Source organism: Colobus angolensis, unplaced genomic scaffold, assembly GCF_000951035.1.
Source record: "Colobus angolensis palliatus isolate OR3802 unplaced genomic scaffold, Cang.pa_1.0 Scaffold255, whole genome shotgun sequence".
NCBI classification, from domain to species: domain Eukaryota; kingdom Metazoa; phylum Chordata; class Mammalia; order Primates; family Cercopithecidae; genus Colobus; species Colobus angolensis.
In genome coordinates, this window is record NW_012115766.1 from 4,858,862 (window position 1) to 4,881,132 (window position 22,271).

The 22,271-nt window shown below is 39.5% G+C and overlaps 1 protein-coding gene across 1 annotated transcript in view; it reads right to left on the minus strand.

The window, feature by feature from the left end:
- The window catches only part of MTUS2 (microtubule associated tumor suppressor candidate 2), a 655,860-nt gene that overhangs the window by 542,194 nt on the left and 91,395 nt on the right, over positions 1 to 22,271 (minus strand). The window lies entirely within an intron of this gene.

Here is a 22,271-nt window from a genome sequence, read left to right on the forward strand (position 1 = left end):
TACGTTTGGCAATCTCTCCTAAAACTCAACATACGTTTGGCAATCTCTCCTAAAACTCAACATACGTTTGGCAATCTCTCCTAAAACTCAACATATGTACACCCTATGACTCAGCAATTTTACTCCTGTTCATAACAAAAGAAATGGACAAAAAATGTTCCTAACAATATTATACAGAATAACTGAAAAACCTGGAACACAACCCGAATGTCCCTAAACAGTAGAATGGATGAAGTGTGGGCTATTCATACAACAGGACACTTTATAGCAATGAAGAAAAGAACTGCAAAACGTCATGTGCTGAAGACACAGTGTACAGCAAAAGAAGCCAGACACACAAGTGCACCTCATGAATGATTACATCTGCACAAACTTCAAGCGCAGGCAAAAAAAAAACTGCTATGGAGATGAAACAGCGGTTATCTACGGGTGGGGAGGGGCTAGCAGGGATACCAGGGAGCTGCTGAGGTGCAAAAATATTTTATATCTTGATGGGGATGGTGGTTACACAGGATTATATGTGTGTAAATTTCAATGGGTTATACACGTAAGATGTGTATGCTTATTGTAAGTTATAACTCAATACAAAAGTAAATGCCTTTAATCCCGGCTTTTTGGGAGGCCGAGGCAGCCGGATCACCTGAGGTTGGGAGTTCAAGACCAGCCTGACCAACATGGAGAAATCCCGTCTCTACTAAATATACAAAATTAGCCGGACATGGTGGTACACACCTGTAATCCCAGCTACTAGGGAGGCTGCGGCAGGATAATTGCTTGAACCCAGGAGGCGGGGGTTGTGGTGAGCTGAGATTGTGCCATTGGACTCCAGCCTGGGCAACAAGAGCAAAACTCTGTCTGTCTTAAAAAAAAAAAGTAAAGTTAAAAAAAGCGAATCATTCCGGAAACTCCTCAGAGGTAAAAAATTAAAAAAGCAAATCACACAGCATATTTACCACAGAGATGGCCTGCAGTAAGCAGTGCCTAAGTCCTTAAACACTTATTTATGTAACACTGAGTGAATCAGGAAAAGTGAACTTTTCTCTCAAAGTATGAACAGGAAAACAGACACAGGAATAATAAACACACAACAAGAAGAAGGAAACATATAAAAACCCAACGCTATAGTAGGGATACATGAAATAAACTTAACAATCAGTATCTCCACTATGTACAAACATTAGGCTGGCTTTTGTGTTACACTGTGCAATTAGTCTATTGTTTACAAGCACGTACAATAGATTTACCTTATTTTCTGGCAAGAGCCTTCACTTAATTGTGGTAGTTGGTAGCAGAGTTGAGAACTAGTTCTGTTAACTGCACTCCTGGGAAGTGTAATCTGATAATATAAAGTGTGCACACATAAAATCCTTCAGAATTTGTTGCAATTAAAATTTATACCCATACATTCCCATTAGTCCAAACTGACTAACAGCCAACTAAGCATGAAGTCAAGGGATCATAAGTCATTTTCCGACAGAGAATGCCGTATAAGCTGCAGCTCACTGACCACTGGCCATTCTCATCTAGGAAATGGTCTCCCCCTTGAGAGGCAGCACAGAGAATGGAAATAGTAAGGTCTCTGGAATGGACAACTGTGTGACCTTGGTTAAATACCTTATGCCCCTGAGCCTTTGTTTCCTTGTTTGCTGAATGGTGGGAAATAAGGCACATCTTTACAGGGCTTCTGTAAAGATAAAACAACAGTCACTGGACGCTAAGCCCCACGAGGGCAAAGTCTATATCATTTCATCACTACGGGCCTGCCCAATCATACAGCAGGCAACTCCATTAATGTATGTTGTGATGGTTAATTTTAAGTGTCAGCTTGGTTAGGCTATGATGCCCAAACACCAGACAAGAGGTTGCTGTGAAGATATTGTTTTAATGGAATTAACATATATGATCAATTGACTTTAAGCTAATGACCCTTCATAATGTGGGTTGGCCTTATCCAATCAGTGGAAGGCCTCAAGAGCAAAGACTGAAGTTTCCCAATTTAGAAGGGATTCTGCCTCAGTATTGCACAAAGAAACCCTGCCTGAGTTTCCAGCCTTCCTGGCCTGTAGATTGTGGATTGAAGATTACAACATCCACGCTACCTGAGTTTCTAAGCCAGCCAGCCTGCCCTACAAATCTCAGACTTGCCAGCCCTCACAATCATGTGAGCCGATGCTGATAAATAGGTAAGTTAACAGATAAATCAACCTCTCTATGTGTGTATATGCGTTGATTCTGCAGAGAACCTAGACTAATATATACATTGAATGAGTAAGCAGAAAGCACTCAGAACAGTAACAAATTTCCACTAGACACAAAACACAATGTGAGAGCCTTACCTTTTTTCCTCTTTACTTGGCTAATTCCCTTCTGTGCAGAAACTATGTCCTTTATTTTGGATGTATATCCCAGATTTTAATTATTTAAAATAGCTGCATTTATTTCACATCATCTTCTACGAGTCAAGCACTGCACTAACAGGATTGTTTTATTTTAAGCCTTAGAACAGAACCCCCTGTGAAAGGAAGATCAGATTCCTGTTTTACACAATGTTAGTTCTCTACTGCCACAATGCTACATAACACATGCAACATCTCAGTGACTTATAACTACATTTATTTTTCTCACATGAGTCTGCACATGGGTTGAAGCACAGCTGGTCCAGGCTGCACTCACCTGCAGGCTCCAGTTGGAGGTAGGTTCAGGTCTGTCCCCTGTTTCTCACCCCGTGAAGCCCTGGATAAAGGGACAACTACTCCAGGGCACATTTTTATTCAGCCTGAATCACCTGAGCACAAGCCGAGGCACACAAGCAGAATCAAGCCTCCTCTTACATCACATTTGCCAATACAGTTGTCCGTCAGTACCGTGGCGTATTGGTTCCAGGACCCCCTCAGATACCAAAATCTACAGATGCTCAAGTCCCTGACATGAAATGGTATAGTATTTGCATGTAACCTACACACATCCTCCCATATATTTTAAATCATCTCTGCATCACTTGTAATACCTAATACAACGCAAACAGTCATTACTATGCTGTATTAGTCCATTTTCACACTGCTAGAAGAACTTCCAGAGACTGAGGAATTTATAAAGAAAAGAGGTTTAATTGAATCACAGTTCCACACACCTAGAGAGGCCTCAGGAAACTGACAATCACGGTGGAAGGGGAAGCAGGCACATCTTACAGGGCGGCAAGTGAGAGAGCGAGTGAGAGAAGGAACAACTTGCCAAACATTTTTAAACCATCAGATCTTGGGATAACTCACTCACTAACACAAGAACAACATGGGCAAAACTGCCCCCATGATCTAATCACCTCCCACCAGATTCCTCCCTCAATACCTGGGGAAGTTGAGATTTGGGTAGAGACACAAAGCCTAACCATATCATCTGTGTTGTGTTTTATTGGTATTTTTACCATTGTATTGTTATTTTTTATTGTTTTTCCCCAAAATATTTTCAACTGGTGGTTGATTGAATCCAGGGATGCAGAACCCAAGGATACAGAGAGCCAGCTATAATTCATCAGCCAAAGTAAGTCATGTGGCCATGCCCAAAGTCAAGGAAGTGTGCTCCAATGAGCGTGAGGCCAGGGCCAGGGAACAGAATTCTATAACAGAGGGTGAAAAACTAGGCTCAATGATTCAATCTATGACAAGGAACCTGTCCAAAGTCATGGAACGGTTAGTTAAAACCATGACCCAGGTCCACCTGACTCCAGGTCTGCCCACCTGACTATTCTAATTCTTCTAAAACAAACAGCTATACAAGGCCAACTATTCTCAACTCCACTAGTAGGAATTATTGCAATTACCTGTACTTTTTTCAACTCATCCCAACCCCCCACAAATCCTATATGTAACAGCTCTAGGGTTACTAACAGGAACGTCCTCCCTCTGGTGTGCTGGGGACTAACACTAACCACCATTAAGTGTAACCACCATTAAGTGTATCAGACCAAGAAAAAATGTTCCAAATTCTACTCTGCTATAGAAGAGGGTCCAGGTGGGATTCTACCGGGGGAACAAGGAAAGTACTCAAAAATCACCAGTTAAACTAAAAATCATTGATCTTATTAAAACCTCCTATCAGTGCCTGAAGAGCTAAACAAATCTTAGATATGTGAGATGTTCTTGTTGAAATGCCAACCATTTCCCTATGCACTGAGTTCTACACACTTTTACTCTACCTTCTATTCACACCAAAAGAGAGAGACCCAGAAATTTATATCTACCCAGTAAGGAAACCAAAGTGCTATGGAGGACCAATGCCTGGCTCCCATTCCCAGCCCAGTGGAACAGAGGAAGACAGGCAGGGTTCCACCCCAGCACACACAAGCCAACCCAGAGATAAGCACCCGGCGGTCCCACCATGCAGCTTCCGGGGTAGGTGCTCAGTTTACCTTTGGAAAAAATGGTAGGAGAGCTGCTTCGAGGCTGCCGATGATCAATTACGCCTGAACAATCACATTTTAGTGGCGAAAACATAACATCATTTTTCTGATAGAGTTAGTTAGTTTGTTTGTTTGTTATTTATTTGAGACAGAGTCTCCCTCTGTCACCCAGGCTGCAGTAAAGTAGCACAATCTCGGCTCACTGCAACCTCTGCCTCCCTGGTTCACACCATTCTCCTGCCTCAGCCTCCTGAGTAGCTGGGACAGCAGGCATCTGCCATCACACCTGGCTTTTTTTGTATTTTTAGTAGAGATGCGGTTTCACCATGTTAACCAGGATGGTCTCGATCTCCTGACCTTGTGATCCGCCTGCCTCAGCCTCCCAAAGTGCTGGGATTACAGGCGTGAGCCACCACGCCCAGCTGAGAATCTTCTATTTAAAAGATAATTTCGATTACGAGCATACCTAATTTTACTATATGAGGCTAAAGAGTTATTCTGAAGACGGGAAAATGAAAGACTGTGTCCTACATTTTTTTCTTGAAAAAGTCATCACATAAAAAAAAGAGATGTCTCATGACTGAGCCAGACCTTTGGAATAAATCTTGGTGCCATCTGGGACTCTGGCCTCTCCTCCTCACCTGCACATGCCCATCTCCTCAGGCCTCCCTTTCCCTCCTTGCAGCCTCGGCCCCACCTCCGCTATCCAGTCCTCCCCTCCACAGCTCACCAGAGTTTTCTTCTTAAAACACTTGCCAGATCCTGTAACTCTCACCCTCAAAAATGCTCACATACTATACAGTAGGGTCCCCTCCAGACACTCAGCTCTTGCTAAGAGCAGGGGCTAGGACTGCCTGGACCACCAAGGTAGACCAAGCAGGCAGCACACACCTGACACTCAGCAGGTGCTAAGAAGTGTTTGCTGTTGGGTAAATAAACCTAGGTTTCCAGACTCATTCCCTACTAAATAAAGTCCTCCTTCATTTACCCTGGATTTTGCCAAAGTTCTCCAGTCATTCCCTGAATGCAGTGTGGACTCTCTCCTTCATACCTGTCAAGCTGGCTCTCTGCTTGAAAGCATGGTTCCAGCCACTTCCTACCCATCAAATTTCATATTTCGGGCCAAGCTCAAATGTCAAGTTTTAGGCATTCTCAGATTTTTCAACTGAAATATTTTTATCTTTTTATTGACACATAATAGATGTACATATTTTCAGGGTACATGTGATAATTTAATACATATAATTTACAAAGATCAAATCAGTGTCATTGGGATGTCTACCACCTTAAATATTTGTTTTTTCTTTATGCTAGAAACATTCAAATTATTCTCTTCTAGCTATCTTGAAATATACGAGATTACAGTAAACTATAGTCACCCTACTGGCCTATCAAACACTAGGTTTTATTTCTTTCATCTAACTGTATCTTTCTACCTATTAATGAACCTCTCCTTCAATCCACCCCTCCCCTACCCCTTCTCAGCTCCTGTTAACCACCAATCTTATCTACCTCCATGAGATCCACATATTTGGTTCTGACGTATGAGTGAGAACATGCGATATTTGTCTTTCTGTGCTTGACTTATTTCACTTAGCAGAATGACCTCCGGTTCCAACCACGTTGCTACAAATAACAGGATATCATTTGTTTTTGTAACTGAATAATATTCCATTGTGTGTGTATATGTATGTGTGCATGTGTACATGTGTGTTTCAGAGAGACACACACACACACACACACATACACACACACCTGTGGGGCTCCAGGTGATATACATATATATCACATTTTCTTTATCCATTCATCCTTTAGTAGGCACTTAAGTTGATTCCATACATTGGTTATTGTGAATGGTGCTGCAATAAACATGAGAATGCAGATATCTCTTCGATATACTGATTTCCTTTCTTTTGGATACATATCCAGGAGTGGAATTGCTGGATCATATGGTAGTTCTATTTTTAGTTTTTTGAGGAACCGCCACACTGTTTTCTATAGTACTGTACTAACTTACATTCCCACCAATAGCATATAAGGGTTCCCCTTTCTCCACAGCAGTCATTATTTTTCTTTTTCATAAAAGCCATTTTAACTGAAGTGAGACACCTCACTGGGGTTTTGATTTGCATTTCTCAGATGACTAATAATGTTGAGCATTTTTTCATACATCTGCTGGCCATTTGTATGTCTTCTTTTGAGAAATGTCTATTTAGATTTTTTTGCCCAGTTTTTAACTGGATTTTGTTATTTGCTATTAAGTTGTCCGAGTTCCTTATATATTCTGGTTATTAATCCCTTGTCAAGTGGGTAATTTGCAAATGTTTTCTCCCATTCTGTGGGTTGTGCATTCACTATATTGCTTGTTTCCTTTGCTATGCAGTAGCTTTTTGGCTTGGTGTAATCCCATTTGTCTATTTTTGCCTTGGTTATCTCTGCTTTGGATGTCTTACACAAAATTTTTTTTTATCTATGTCAATGTCCTGATATATTTACCCAACATTTTCATCTAGCAGTTTCACAGTTTCAGGTCTTAGATTTAAGTCTTTATTCCATTTTATTTGATTTTTGCATATAGTGAGAAATAGGAATCCTAGTTTCATTCTTCTCCATATGGATGTTCAGTTTTCCCAGCACCATTTATTTCCCTATTAAATACTTGGCACCTTTGTCAAAAATGAGTTGGCTGTAAAGGTGTGATTTTATTTCTGGGTTCTCTATCTGTTCCATTGGTCTCTGCGTCTGTTTTTATGCCAGTACCATGCTGATTTGGTTGCTGTAGCTTTGCAGTATATTTTCAAGTCAGGTAATGTGATGCCTCTGGCTTTTTCTTTTTGCTTAGGATTGCTTTGGCTATTGAGAGTCTTTTGTGGCTCCATATATATTTTTAATTGTATTTTCTATTTCTGTGAAGAATGTCACTGGTATTTTAATAGGGATTTCACTGAATCTGTAAATTATTGTGTATAACATCAACTGCAATGATTTTATCTCTATTTAGAACTGATTTCTTAGGATTATTGTTTATCTTTCTATCTCTTCCATTGTACAGAACCGAAAAGCAGGCATTTTGTTTGTAATTCATTTTTTAAAAAATTTTTAAAGAGACAAGGTCTCATTTTGTCACCCATGCTGGAGTGCAGTGGTGCAATTACAGCTCACCACAGCCTCCAACTCCTGGACTCAAGACATCCTCTCATCTCAGCCTCCTGAGTAGCTGGGACTACAGATGCATGCCACTATGCCTGCCTAATTTTTTCTTTTCTTTCTTTTTAGAGACAAGGTCCTGCTATGTTGCCCAGGGTGGTCTCAAACTCCTGACCTCAAATGATCCTTCAACCTCAAATGATCCTTCCACCTCAAACCCCCAAAGCGCTGGAAATACAAGCTATTTTTGTATCTTTCTTGTGCTGAGCATAGCATTTTGCAAACAGCAATGAATAAAAACTGTTTATTGAATCAAATCTCATAGGCTGCCGCAAAATTCATAAATTTTGTTTCTATTTACATCAACCAAAAAATAATTTTAGGCTATACACACTGTACGTTTAAGTAGAAGAAAATCTGATTACTATAAATGCTATAGCACCTGGTTATATCCCACAAGTGTAACAAAATCTTTATGCTGTGCTACCTTTCTGCACCTGACTCCCTAGGGAAGCAAGAATCGAACAAACTAACAAAGATTAGAATCCCATTTATGCTCACAATGACCAAGAAAAATCCAAGAACAAACACACATCAAAATAAAAAGGTTTTAATGGTCTTCAAAATTCATATTTTTAAATTATTATTATTTCAGCAACTAAACAACTTCACTGACATAAGTCCCTTGCATGAAATTACATTTTACATAGCAAATTGTACTATATAATTTTAAATATATTTTTATAAAAATGATTTGTGGGGATTTGTGGGAAATTTTTTCTAATAATGAAAAGATGATTGACAAACTACTCTCAATAAAGAGATGAATTCAGAATGCACAATCAACTACCAAAATTAAGCCTGTATGTTTATTTTTAATAAATAAGTTTGAAAAAGCAATCAGAGTTAGACAATAAAATGGCTGGCCTCTTGCTCCTGCAGTACCCATGACTGAGTTTATGTGATTAAAACGTGACGGGGAATTTACTTAATTAAAATTAAGTACAAGTTGTCTTATTTGATTAGCTCTCTCCTTCACACTCGGGTCCTGGAACTAAATGCCCTGGTGGAGGCTCTTAAACACAGCTGTCATTTTAATGGGAATATACTTCAGTAAATTCAGCAAATTTCTGTCCACCACCAATTGTTAATCCATGTCAATCTGATTTAACAACCAGAAAAGCTATTATGAATTTGTCAGCACTTTAATTTCCCTAAAGGATTTTAATTGATTTTTTATTACTCATTTGGTATTAACATCATCTTCTCTGAATAACAAAGTACAACAAAATTAACCAACACAAATGCACACTATTTTTAAGTCCATACCTGTTGGAAACAGATTAGCTGGGGATTTGTGTCTTCTATAGCTTGTCTCCAATTTGACTGCCATGAAGAATGTAATAATGAGAAGCTGAGGAAAATTCCCATCCTTGGGATTAAATAAGGAAGAGGGGGTGATCAGAAGTGGCAGAAGCAAAGCACTGTTCATTCAAACAGGGTAACGTTGCCTCACGCTAAATATGAGCATACAGCATTTTTATTACTAGGACAGGATATTCAAGACCCTGGTGATAGATACCAATGCCAAGGTAGTTCTATTTTTAAGTGTGTATTCTAATTCCTATAGTCATATCTACTTTGTTTTGGTTTCATAATAACAGTAAACATCCACCACAAGAAAAGCTAACAGCTATTATGTGTTTGCCATAAGCAACATACTGTTCTCAATGCTTTGCATATATTGTTCCACTGAGTACTCACAATACCTCATACAGTAGTCCTGTATTTCCCCAGTAAGCATATAAGGAATTTGAGACACCAGAGGTAAGTCAACTTGCCCAAGGCCCAAAGTTTGTAAATGGTACGGCCAGGATACAAACACACGTGGTGAACTCAAACCCGGGTCCGTAACCACGAGGTAGAGTTTCTCTTGCCAATGTGACCACCCCCACAGAGAAATGTGAGCCCCAGTGAGTCAATCAAATGGCACTTAAGTTTTCAAAAGACAGTACTAGAAATTTAGTAAATGTTTAAATAGCTTAAAAGTAGCTAATGATTAGTGTCTTCATAAAGGACAATCAAGTATTAGTTTAAAATACTTAAATTGATTACATGTTCCCACATCTATCAGCATCAAATTCATTTTCATGTACTCAATGAAAATACGAGCCCCACATAAAACAGAAAAAATATGGGAACTTAACCAGGAATTCATTAATTCTTCAACCATTAAATGAAGAGACCAGAATCAATATTTCAAGTTTTTTCTTTAAGTAAACTTCAATTCCACTGACTCCTGCAAAGTAGAAACGATCAACAGCTTCTTGTGTCAGATAATTAAGTACAACATTCCAATTCTAGGTAAAACGCAAAACTGAAATGACCCAACACTGCCTTGCTTAACCCAAACCATTCTACGGCCTAAAGGCAAACAAGGCATCTCTCATCTCACTGTCCTCTTCACATTAGAGAAAGGATCTAAGACAGGGAGCAGGAATTAAATTATTTCTTTTGCCATTTAGTATATAATGGAATCAGTCTTACTCATGGAACACATCTTGCCTGACAAGACGAATTTGACGCTGGTTTATCTTTCCAAGCAGAAGGCGATGTGTGTACCCTTTTTCAAAGGAAAAACAGCCCTCCAGTAGAGATCTCATCTGCTTCTCTACGAATACTCACTAATCTTAAAGTGATTTCCACACTTTTTCTATTCCTTTTCAGTGCCTAAAGTACAGGAATTACCTCTAGACAATCCAAAGATAGTCCCTCGACTGAGGGTCCTGGGCGCTGCTTCAAGGAATTGAAACTGGGAGGCCAGATGGCCAGCGCCCTCCCCATCAGCCAGGACAAGCACTGACCACAGACACACAGCCAGAGAGGAAAGGGCAGTGTCAGCCCGGTGCATCACACACAGAGGGGCAGCAGCAGCTCCCTGTCTTTATTCCCTGTGCACGTGGATTTACACTTTTGTTTTATATTAATTGGAATAACATGACTCCACACCAGCAAAATTAATTCAGCCTACTGGGACTATGACCTTGGCCAGACACAGCAGAGCGCTGTACATCCATACTCAAGAGCACGAGGATATTGCTTGATTGCAGGATCACTGTCAAAGCTTTTGAAGACAAGGGAAATGAAAACAAATCGAGAAAGGTAATGAAAGCTAAGCAACAAATACATAATTCTGAATAAAATGGCAGAGACTCACTTTTCCCTGCTCCTCCATGCTAAGTACAACTATAAACCCTGGAAATAACACAAGAGTCAGCGAAACCAGGATTCTGAAAGGTGTAAAGAGAATGGTGGAAGGAATGGTCAGGGATCTAGCTAGGACTATATGAGTAGCATGGTGCCTTAGGACTCCCCTCCCAAAAGCAGAAAGCAACCCAGGCCTGGCATTTCCTGATGCTCGACCAAGCAAGAGAAGGTGGCTCATTTCTCCCCTGAATCAAACTGGAATCCTACTGACAATATATATGAGCCACATAAAAGGGATTAATGGGGATTCCTGCAGACAGTTAAGTGGCTAGGGGAAGCACTCTGCTCCCAGTTGGGAAAAAGTTTTAACCTCCACTGAGAATCACAGTGGGGAGGGTGGAGAAGGGCAGCTCTAACAAGGGGAATTCTACCACAGAAAGTATCCAGGGTTTGACCCTAAGGACCTAGAGGCACCAGAGAGACCTGCAGCACAGGCAAGAGGATCCTCCCACAATAAGTAACCAGTCTGGAAGGTGTTCTAGGACCCCATAGGCAAGGTGAGCTCATCACAAGTGACCTAGCTTGGGAAGTTGCTGTGTTCCTAGGTGCCAAAGACACCCCATCCCATCAAGAAGCACTGGACAGCACCATTAAGGGAGATCTCAACACAACAAGCAGCTGGACATAGAAAGCCTCACTGACTCTTCTATGGTCAGGAGACAGTCTTCCCCATCTAGAGGCGCAAGGTGTCCTGGCCTGTGTGAAGCTACTTCCACCCCCTCGGCCAGCACCAGCAGGGACCAGTGGGAGCATCAATGGCATGAGATACACCAAACAGTCTTAAAGATTAAATTATCTTTGGAATCACAACCCACAAATGTAGGCCAGGATCTGCATACTAAAACTGGGTGACTGCCTTCTAAAATGGAAGATCTAAACAGGACTCAGAAGTTCCCAACAGAATAGCCAAAATGTCCAGAACACAATCAGAACTCACTCATCATACCAAGAAACAGGAAAATCACATCTTGAATGAGAAAAGACAACTGACAGCAACACTGAGATGAATCAGATGTTAGAATTCTCTGACAAGGATTTTAAAGCAGCCATGATAAAAATGCTTCAACAAATAATTATAAATTCTAATAAAACAAAGAAAAAGGAAAAACACAACAGCAGAATTTGTTTTAATTCGGGGCTCGATAATGAGGCAGAAATGACAAAGGAGAGAATCCATAAACTTTAGAACACATCAATAAAATGTACCCAATTTTAACAAGAGAGAAAAGATAAATCGGAAAAAAATGAACAGAGCACCTGTGCGACAATGGAAAAAGGGCCAACATTTTTATCTCTGGAGTTTCAGAAGGAAAGGAAAAGGAAAGTGGGCTAAAAGAGTATTTTAAAAAATGTTGGTGGGACAGAGCAAGATGGTCAAATAGAAGCCTACACAATTTGTTACCCCCACAGAAACACCGTATTTTAACTAACTACACACAAAAAGCACTGTCACAACAACCAAAAACCAACACTCACAGTACCTGGTTTTAACTTCGTATCACTGAAAGAGGCACTGAAAGGGGGTAGGAAAGATCGTCTTGAAATGCCAACGCCACCCCTCCCCCATCTCTTGACAGTGGCCACCTGGTATGAAGAAGAATCTATGCACCTGGGACAGGGAGAGTGCAATGACTGGGGGACATTAAACTGAACTCAATGCATCCCTGTCACAGCAGAAAGCATTAACAGGATCACACCCAGCGGACACCCACCCAGGGAAGGGGCATTTGGATCAGGCCTAGCCAGACGAGAATTACCCATCCCAGCAGATGGAGCCAGAGTTCCAGCAAGCCTCGCCAGTGCAGGCTAAAGTGGGACCCTAAGTAAAGTTAAAGAGAAATCTAGGTGACAAGGATTGCAATCCCTAGGCAAGTCCCAGTACTGAGCTGGGTTCAGAGCCAGTGGACTTGGCAGGGGCACACAATGTATCAGTCTGTTCTTACACTGCTATAAAGAAATACCTGAGACTGGGTAACTTATAAAGAGAAAAGGCTTAACTGACTCAGTTCCACGGGCTGTACCGGAGGCACGGGCAGGGAAGCCTCAGGAAACTTACAATCACGGTGGAAGGGTTCAGGGAAGCAAGCACATCTTCACATGGCGGCAGCAGCAGAGAGAGCAAAGGGGAAGTGCCACACACTTGTAAACAACAAGATCTCGTGAGAACTCACTCACTATCACGAAAACAGCAAGGGGGAAATCTGCTCCCATGATCCAGTCCCCTCCTACCAGGTCCCTACCCAACACGTGGAAATGACGATCTGACGTGAGACGTGGGTGGGGACACAAAGCTAAACCATATCACGTGACCTACCAAGACACAAACCAGCCAGGGCAACTAATGAAGTGCTTGTGCCACCTCTCCCCCATCCCCTGGCAGGGGCTGCATGGCGTGGAGAAATCTGTGCACTTGGGAGAGGGAGAGTACAGCGATCATGAGATTTCACTTTGATCTCAGTGCTGTCCTGTTATATTGGACAGTAAAGCCATGCTGGGCTCAGCTAGCACCCACACACAAAGGGAGCATTTGGACCAGACTTAGCCAGAGGGGAATCGCCCATCCCAGCAGGTGGAACTTGAGTTTCTCAACAAGCCTCACTAGCACAGGCCAAAACGCTCTGAGGTCCAAGGTAAACTTGAAAGGTAGTCTAAGACACAAGGACTGCAATTCATAGGCGACGCCTAGTGCTGGGCTGGGCTTAGAGACAGTAGACTAGGGTGGCACATAACCTAACAGACACTAGACAGAGTGGCTAAGGGAGTGCTTGCACCACCCCTCCCTCAACCCCAGGCAGTGCAGCTCAAAGCAACAGAAGAGGCCCCTTCCTTCTGTTTGAAAAGAGGACAGTGAAGAGCAAAGAGGACTTTGCCTTACATCTTGGACATGAGCTCGGCCACACTAGGATAGGGCACAAGGCAATCATGAGGCTGTAGCTCATAGGAGACATTTCTAGAGACAGAATAGGCCAAAAGGGAACCACTGCCTTGAAGGCAAGGACCCAGTCCTGGCAGGTTCATCACTTGCTGATGAAAGAACCCTTGGGAATAGGCCATGGGCCTTGGGCTCTGAGATGTGCTGGCTTCAGGTATAACTAAGCAAATTCCCAGCTGTGAGAGCTATGGTGAAAGATTCCTTCTAAAGAAAACAAGGACTATGATGAAAGACTCCTTCTAAAAAGAAAAGGGCACTCTGTCTTGTACCTCAGGCACCAGCTCAGCCACACTGGGGCAGGGAATGAAGCAGGCCCTTGGGGTCCCTGAGTCCAGGCCTAGGCCCTTGGTCAGCATTTCTGGACCTGCCTTGGGCCAGAGGGGAGCCCACTGCCCTGAAAAGTGAGTCCCAAGCCTGGCAGCATTCACCACAAGCTGACTGGAGAGTCCTTGGGCCTTAAGAGAACACTGGTGGTGGCCCGGCAGAAACTCCGTGGTGGTGGTGGTGCTGGTGGTAGCCACAAGAAGAGGCTCCTCTGCCTATGGAAAGGGAAGGGAAGAGCGGGAAGGACTTTGTCTTGTGGTTTGAGTGCTAGTTTAGCCGCAGTAAAATAGAACTAAATATCTAGGATTTTTGACTCCAATCCCTGGCTCCCAGACAGCATCTCTAGACTCACTCAAGGCATTAGGAAACTCACCACCCTGAAGAAAGGGACACGGACTCAGCTGGGTTTATCATCTGCTGATCACAGAGCCATAGGGCCTTGAGTGAACATAGGTAGTAGCCAGGTAGTGGTTACAGTGGGCCTTGGGAAAGACCCAGTGCTGTGCCAGCTTCGGGTCTATATTAACACAATTCCAGTTGTGGTAGCCAAAGGGGCACAGTGTCCCCTCACCCCTAGTTCCAGGTGACTCACCACAGAGACTCCGCTTGTGTGGGAGAAAGTAAGGGAAAGGAACAAGACTCTGCCTGGTAATCCAGAGAATCCTTCCGATCTTATCCAAGACCACCAAGGCAGCACCTCTATGAGTCTGCAAGAAGCACAGTGTTATTGGGTTCGAGGCCCAAGTCCTTTTGAATATCTAGAAAGCTTTCCCAAGAAAAACTGGCAAAAACAAGCCCAGACTGTGAGAACTACAATAAATGCCTAACTCCTCAATGCCCAGACATGTTAACTCAATAAAGGCCTAACTCATCAATGTTACTGATGAACATCTATAAGCATCAAGACCATCCAAGGAAACATGACCTCACCAAACAAACTGAATAAGGCACCAGAGACCAATCCTGGAGAAACAGAGATACGTGACCTTTCAGACAGATAATTCAAATTAGTTGTGTTGAGGAAACTCAAAGAAATCAAGGCAACACAGAGAAGAATTCGATCAGATAAATTCGACCAAGAGATTGAAATTATTAAAAAGAACCAAGCTGAAATTCTAGAGCTGAAAAGGCAACTGACATACTGAAGAGTACATCAGAGTCTATTAAGAGCAGAATTGATCATGCAGAAGAAAGAGTTAGTGAGCCTGAGGATGGGCTATTTGAAAATACAGTCAGAGGAAATGAAAGAATAAAAAACAGTGAAGCATGCCTACAAGATCTAGAAAATAGCCTTAAAAAGGCAAATCTAAGAGTGTTTTGGCCTTAAAGAGGAAGTAGAGACAGAGATAGGGGTAGAAAGTTTATTCAAAGGGATAATATAAGAGAAATTCCCAAACCTAGAGAAATATATCAATATTCAAGTAAAAGAAGGTTATAGAACACCAAGCAGATTTAATCCAAAGAGGACTACCTCAAGGCATTTAATAATCAAATTACCAAAGGTAAAAAATAAAGAAAAAAATCCTTAAAGCAGCAGGAAAAATAAATAATATACAATGTAGTTCCAAAATGTCTACCAGCACACTTTTCAGTGGAAACCTTGCAGGCCAGGAGAGAGTGGCATAACAAATTTAAAGTACTGAAGGAAAAAATCTGGCAAAAAATATCCATCAAAAAAGCAGAAGAAATAAAGACCTTTCCAGACAAATAAAAGCTATGCAATTTCAGCAATACTGCACTTGTCCTATAAGAAATGTTAAGGCGGTTATTCAATCTGAAGGAAAAAGACATTACTGAGCAATAATGAACCATATGAAGGTATGAAATTCACTGGTAATAGTACACAGAAAAACATAGAATATTTTAACACCCTAAGTGTGCTGTGTAAACTACTCTTACCTTAAGTAGAAATACTAAATAATGGACCAATCAAAAATCATAACTACAAAAACTTTTCAAGACACAGAATAAGACATAAAGAGAAACAACAGAAAGTTTAAAAAGTGGGAGGGATTCAGTTAAAACAAAGTTTTTTTATTAGTTTTCTTTTTGCTTGTTTATTTGTTTATGCAATCAGTGTTGTCACCAGTTTAAAATGATAGGTGATATTTTTTGCAAGCCTTCCGGTGGCTTCAAACCAGAAAACAAATAACAAATACACACAAATTAAAAAGCAAGAAATTAAATCATACTACCAGAGAACATCACCTTCACTGAAAGACAGGAAGGAAGGAAAGAAGGAAGACCACAAAACAAAAAACCAAATACCAAAATAGCAAGAGTAAGCTCTTACTTTATAAATAATAACATTAAATGCCAATAAACGAAACCCTCCAATTACAAGACAGAGTGGCTGAGTGGATGTAAAAAAACAAGTAAGACCCAATGATCTGTTGCCCACACACACACAAAAAACCATACTTCACCTATGAAGATGCACACAGAGTGAAAATAAAACGATGGAAAAAGATATTCCACGTCCACGGAAACGAAAAAAGAACAGGAGTCACTATACCAGATAAAAAAGATGGCAAGACAAAAACTGTAAGAAGAGACAAAGGTCATTACATAATGGTAAGATGGTCAATTCAGCAAAAGTATATAACATTTACAAATATCCCAATGATAGAGCACCCAGACATATAAAGCTAATATTATTGGAGCTAAAGATTGAGACAGACCTCAATACAATAATAGTTGGGGACTTCAACACCCCATTTTCAGTACTGGACAGATCTTCCAGATAGAAAAACAACAAGGAAACATCAGACTTAATCTGCACTGTAGATGAAATGAAGCTAACAGATATGTACAAAACATTTAATCCAAAGGCTTCAGAATACACATTCTTTTCCTAAACATATGGCTCATTCTCAAGAATAGACCATATGTTATGTCACAAAACAAGTCTTAAAACATTTGAAAAAACTGATAATTTCAAGCATCTTCTCTGACACAATGGAATAGAACTTGAAATCAATAACAGACGAATTTTGGAAACTATAAAAACACATGCAAATTATACAACATGCTCCTGAATTACCAGTGAAGAAATTAAGAAGGAAACTGAAAATTTTCTTGACACAAATGATAACAGAAACACAACATACCAAAACCTATGGGATACAGCAAAAGCAGGACTAAAAGAGAAGTTTACAGCTTTAAGTAACTACCTCAAAAAAGAAGAAAAACATCAAACAACCTAACAATGTGGCTTAAAGAATGAGAAAAGCAAGAGCAAACCAAACCCAAAATTACTAGACTAAAATAAATAACAAAGATTAAAGCAGAAATAAATGAATTTGAAATGGAGAACACAATACAAAAGACGAATGAAATAAAATCTTGGTTTTTTGAAAGAATAAATAAAATTGACAAACTTTTAGCCAGACTAATGAAGAAAAACAGAGAGAATACCCAAAGAAATAAAATCAAAAATGAAAAAAAAAGACATTACAACTGATACCACAGAAATTCAAAGAATCACTAGCAGCTACCATGAGATAAATTCCTAGACATACACAATCAACCAAGATTTAACCATGAAGAAATCCAAACCCCGAGCAGATCAATAACAAATAATGAGATAGAAACTGTAATAAAATCCCCCAGTAAAGAAAAGCTCAGGATCCAGTGGCTTCACTGCTGACTTCTATCAAACATTTAAAGAAGAACTAAAGCCAATCCTACTCAAACTATTCCAAAACACAGCGGATAAGGGGACACTTCCAAATTCATTCTACAAGGACAGTATTACCCTCATACCAAAACCAAACAAGGATACATCAAAAAAAGAAAACCACAGGCCAGTATCTCTGATGAAAATTGATGTAAAAATACTCAGCAAAATACTAGCAAACCAAATTCAACAATACATTAAAAAGATCATCATCATGACCACGTCGGATTAATCCCTGGGATGCAAGGATGGTTCGACCTATGCAATCAATGGGATACATCATTCCAACAGAATGAAGGACAAAAATCATTTAATCATTTCAACTGATACTGAAAATATATTTTATTAAATCCAACATCTCTTCATGATAAAAACCCTCAAAAGACTGAGGATAAAAGGACTATACCACAATATAATAAAGGCTGTATGTCATACACCCACAACTAGTATCATACCGAAAGGGTAAAAACTGAAAGCCTTTCTCTAAGATCTGGAACACAACATGGATACCCACTTTCACCACTGTGACTCAAGATAGTACTGGAAGTCCTAGGTAGAGCAATCAGACATGAAAAAGAAATAAAGAACATGCAAATTGGAAAGAAAGAAGTCAAATTATTTTTATTTGTAGACGATATATTTATATTTGAAAAAACCTAAAGACTACACAAAAACCTGATTAGAACACATAAACAAATTTAGTAAAGTTGCAGAATACAAAATCAACCCACAAAAGTCAGTAGTTGAACAATCTGAAAAAGAAATTTTGAAAGCAATCTGATTTACAATAGCCAAAAATAAAATTAAATATCTAAAAATTCACCAAACAAGTAAATGATCTCTACAATAAAAACTATAAAACACTGATGAAAGAAATTAAAAAGGACATGAAAAAATGGAAAGATATTCCATGTTCATGGATTAGAAGAATCAATGTTGTTAAAATGTCCATACAACCCAAAGCAATCCACAGATTCAATGCAATCCCTATCAAAATACCAATGACATTTTTCACAGAAATGGAAAAAACAACCCTAAAATGTACATGGAATCATAAAAGACCCAGAATAGCCAAAGTTATCCTGAGCAAAAAGAATGAATCTAAAAGAGTTACTTTGCCTGACCTAAAATTATACTACAGAGCTATCATAACAAAAACAGTATGGTACCGGCACAAAAACAGACACATAGACCAATGGAACAGAATAGAGAACCCAGAAACAACCCAAACACCTACAGCGAACTCATTTTCACAAAGGTGTCAGGAACATATAATGGAGAAAAAACAGTTGTTTTTCAATAAATGGTGCTAGGAAAACTGGATATCCATATGCAGGAGAATGAAACTAAACCCCTATCTCCTGTCATATACAAAAAATCACATGAAAATAGATTAAAGACTTAAAAATCTAAGACCTCAAACTATAATGCCACTATAAGAAAACATTTGGGAAACACTCTAGGACAAAACATTCCTGGGCAAAATTTCTTGAGTAATAGCCCACAAAGACGGGCATCCAAAGCAAAACGGACAAATGAGATCATATCAAGTTAAAAAGCTTCTGTACAGCAAACAAAACCAATGAAATGAAGAGACAACTCACACAATCAGAGAAAAATATGTGTAAACCACCCATCTGTCAAGGAATTAATAATCAGAATATACAAGGAACTCAAACAACTCTATAGGAAAAAATCTAATAATCTGATTTAAAAATGGGCAAAACACCTGAATCAACATTTTTCAAAAGAAGACATACAAACAACAAACAGGCTTGTGAAAAGGTGCTCAACATCACTGATCATCAGAGAAATGCAAATCAAAATTACAATGAGATATTACCTCACCTCAGGTAAAATGGCTTTTATCCAAAAGACAGGCAATAAGAAATCCTGGTGAGGATGTGTAACAAAGAGAACCCTCATACATTGTTGGTTGAAATGTAAATGAGTACAACCACTATGGAGAAGAGTTTGGAGTTTCCTCAAAGAGACTAAAAATAGAGCTACCATACAATCCACCAATTCCAGTGCTTAGTATATACACAAAAGAAAGGAAATCAGTATACTGAAGAGATACCTGCATTCTCATGTTTCTTGCAGCACTGCTCAATATAGCCAAGATTGCAAGTAACCTAAGTGTCCATCAACAGATGAATAAATACAGAAAATATGGTACATATACAAAATCAAGTACTGTTCCGCAATTAAAAAAAGAATGAGATCGTCAATTCACACATAACAATATTAACCTTAAATGCAAATGGACTAAATGCCCCATTTAAAGGACAAAGAATGGCAAGCTGGATAAAGTCAAGCCCCACTGGCATGCTGTCTTCAAGAGACCCATCTCATATGAAAAGACACACATAGGCTCAAAATAAAGGGATGGAGGAAATTTACCTAGCAAATAGAAAGAAAAAAAAAAAAAAAAAAGCAGGGGTCACAATACTAGTTTCCGACAAAGCAGGCTTTAAACAAAGATTAAAAAAAAAAAAAAAAAAAAAAGACCAAGAAGGGGATTGCATAATAGTAAAGGGTTCAATTCAACAAGAAGAACTAACTATCCAAAATATGCTTGCACCTAATACAGGAGCACCCAGATTCATAAAGCAAGTTCTTAAAGACCTACCAAGAGACTTAGACTCCCAAGCAATAATAATGGGAGACTTTAACACCCAACTGAAAATATAAGATCATCAAGACAGAAAATTAACAAAGATATTCAGGACCTGAACTCAGCTCTGGATCAAGAGCTGATTTATTATCTCTGGACCTGATAAATATCTACAGAACTCTCCACCCAAAAACAATAGAATATGTATCTTTCTCATTGCCACATTTGCTCTAAAATTGATCACATAATCAGAGTAAAACACTCCTCAGAAAATGGAAAACAACTGAAATCATAACAGTTTCTCAGACCACAGTGCAATCAAACTAGAACTCAAGATTAAGAAACTCACTCAAAACCACAAAACTACACAGAAATTAAACAACCTGCCTCTGAATGACTCCTGGATAAATAATGAAATTAAGGCAGAAATCAGGAAGTTCTTCAAAATAATGAGAACAAAGAGACAACGTGTCAGAATCTCTGAGACGTAGCTAAAGCACTGTTAAGAGGGAAATTTATAGCACTGAATGACCACATCAAAAAGCTGAAACATCTCAAATTAAAATCCTAACATCACAACTAAAATAACTAGAGAACTGCATAGCTAGGAGAAGATAAGAAATAACCAAGATCAGAGTGGAACTGAAGGAGATACACACATACACACACAAAAAAAAAACCCTTAAAAAAAAACCCAACAAATCCAGGAGCTGGTTATTTGAAAAAACTAATAAAATAGACAGACTGCTAGCTAGACTAATAAAGAAGAAAACAGAGAAGAATCAAATAGATACAATCAGAAATGATAAGGGGGATATCACCACTGACCCCACAGAAATAGAACCATCAGAGAATACTATAAACACCTCTATGCACATAAACTAGAAAATCCAGAAGAAATGGATAAATTTCTAGACACATACACCCTCCCAAGACTGAACCAAGAAGAAACTGAATCCCTGAACAATGAGTTCTGAAGTTGAGGCAGTAATAAATAGCCTACCAACCAAAAAAAAAAAAGCCCAGGACCAGACTGATTTACAGCTGAATTCTACCACAGGCACAAAGAAGAGCTAGTACCATTTCTACTGACATTATTCCGAAAAATTGAAAAGGAGGGACTCCTCCCTAACTCATTCTATGAGGCCAGCATCATCCTGATACCAAACTAGATATCAGAGATACAACAGAAAAAGAAAACTTCAGGCCAATATCCCTGATGAATATCAATGCAAAAATCCTCAAACCAAATCCAGCAGCACATCAAAAAACTTATTCACCACAACTAAGTTAGCTTCATCCCCATGATGCAAGATTGGTTCAACATATCCAAATCAATCAATGTAATTAATCACATAAACAGAAATAAAGACAAAAACCAAATGATTATCTCAACAGACACAGAAAAGGCCTTCAAAAAAATTCAACATTCCCTCATGTTAAAAACTCTCAATAAACTAGGTATTGAAGGAACATACCTCAAAGTAGTAAGAGCCATATATGAAAAACCCACAGCCAATATCATCTTAAATGGGCAAAAGCTGGAAACATTCCCCTTGAAAACTGGCACAAGACAAGGATGCCTTCTCTCACCACTGCTATTCAACATAGTATTGGAAGTTGCAAGATAACGAAATAAAGGTATTCAAATAGAAAGAGAGGAAGTCAAATTATCTTTGTTTGCAGATGACATCATCTTATATCTAGAAAATCCCATTGTCTCAGCCCAAAAGCCTCTTAAGCTGATAAGCAACTTCAGCAAAGTCTCAGGTTACAAAAATCAATGTGCAAAAATCACTAGCATTCTAATACACCAACAACAGGCAAGCAGAGAACCAAATCATGAATGAAATCCTATTCACAATTGCTACAAAAAGAATAAAAATACCTAGGAATACAGCTAACAAGG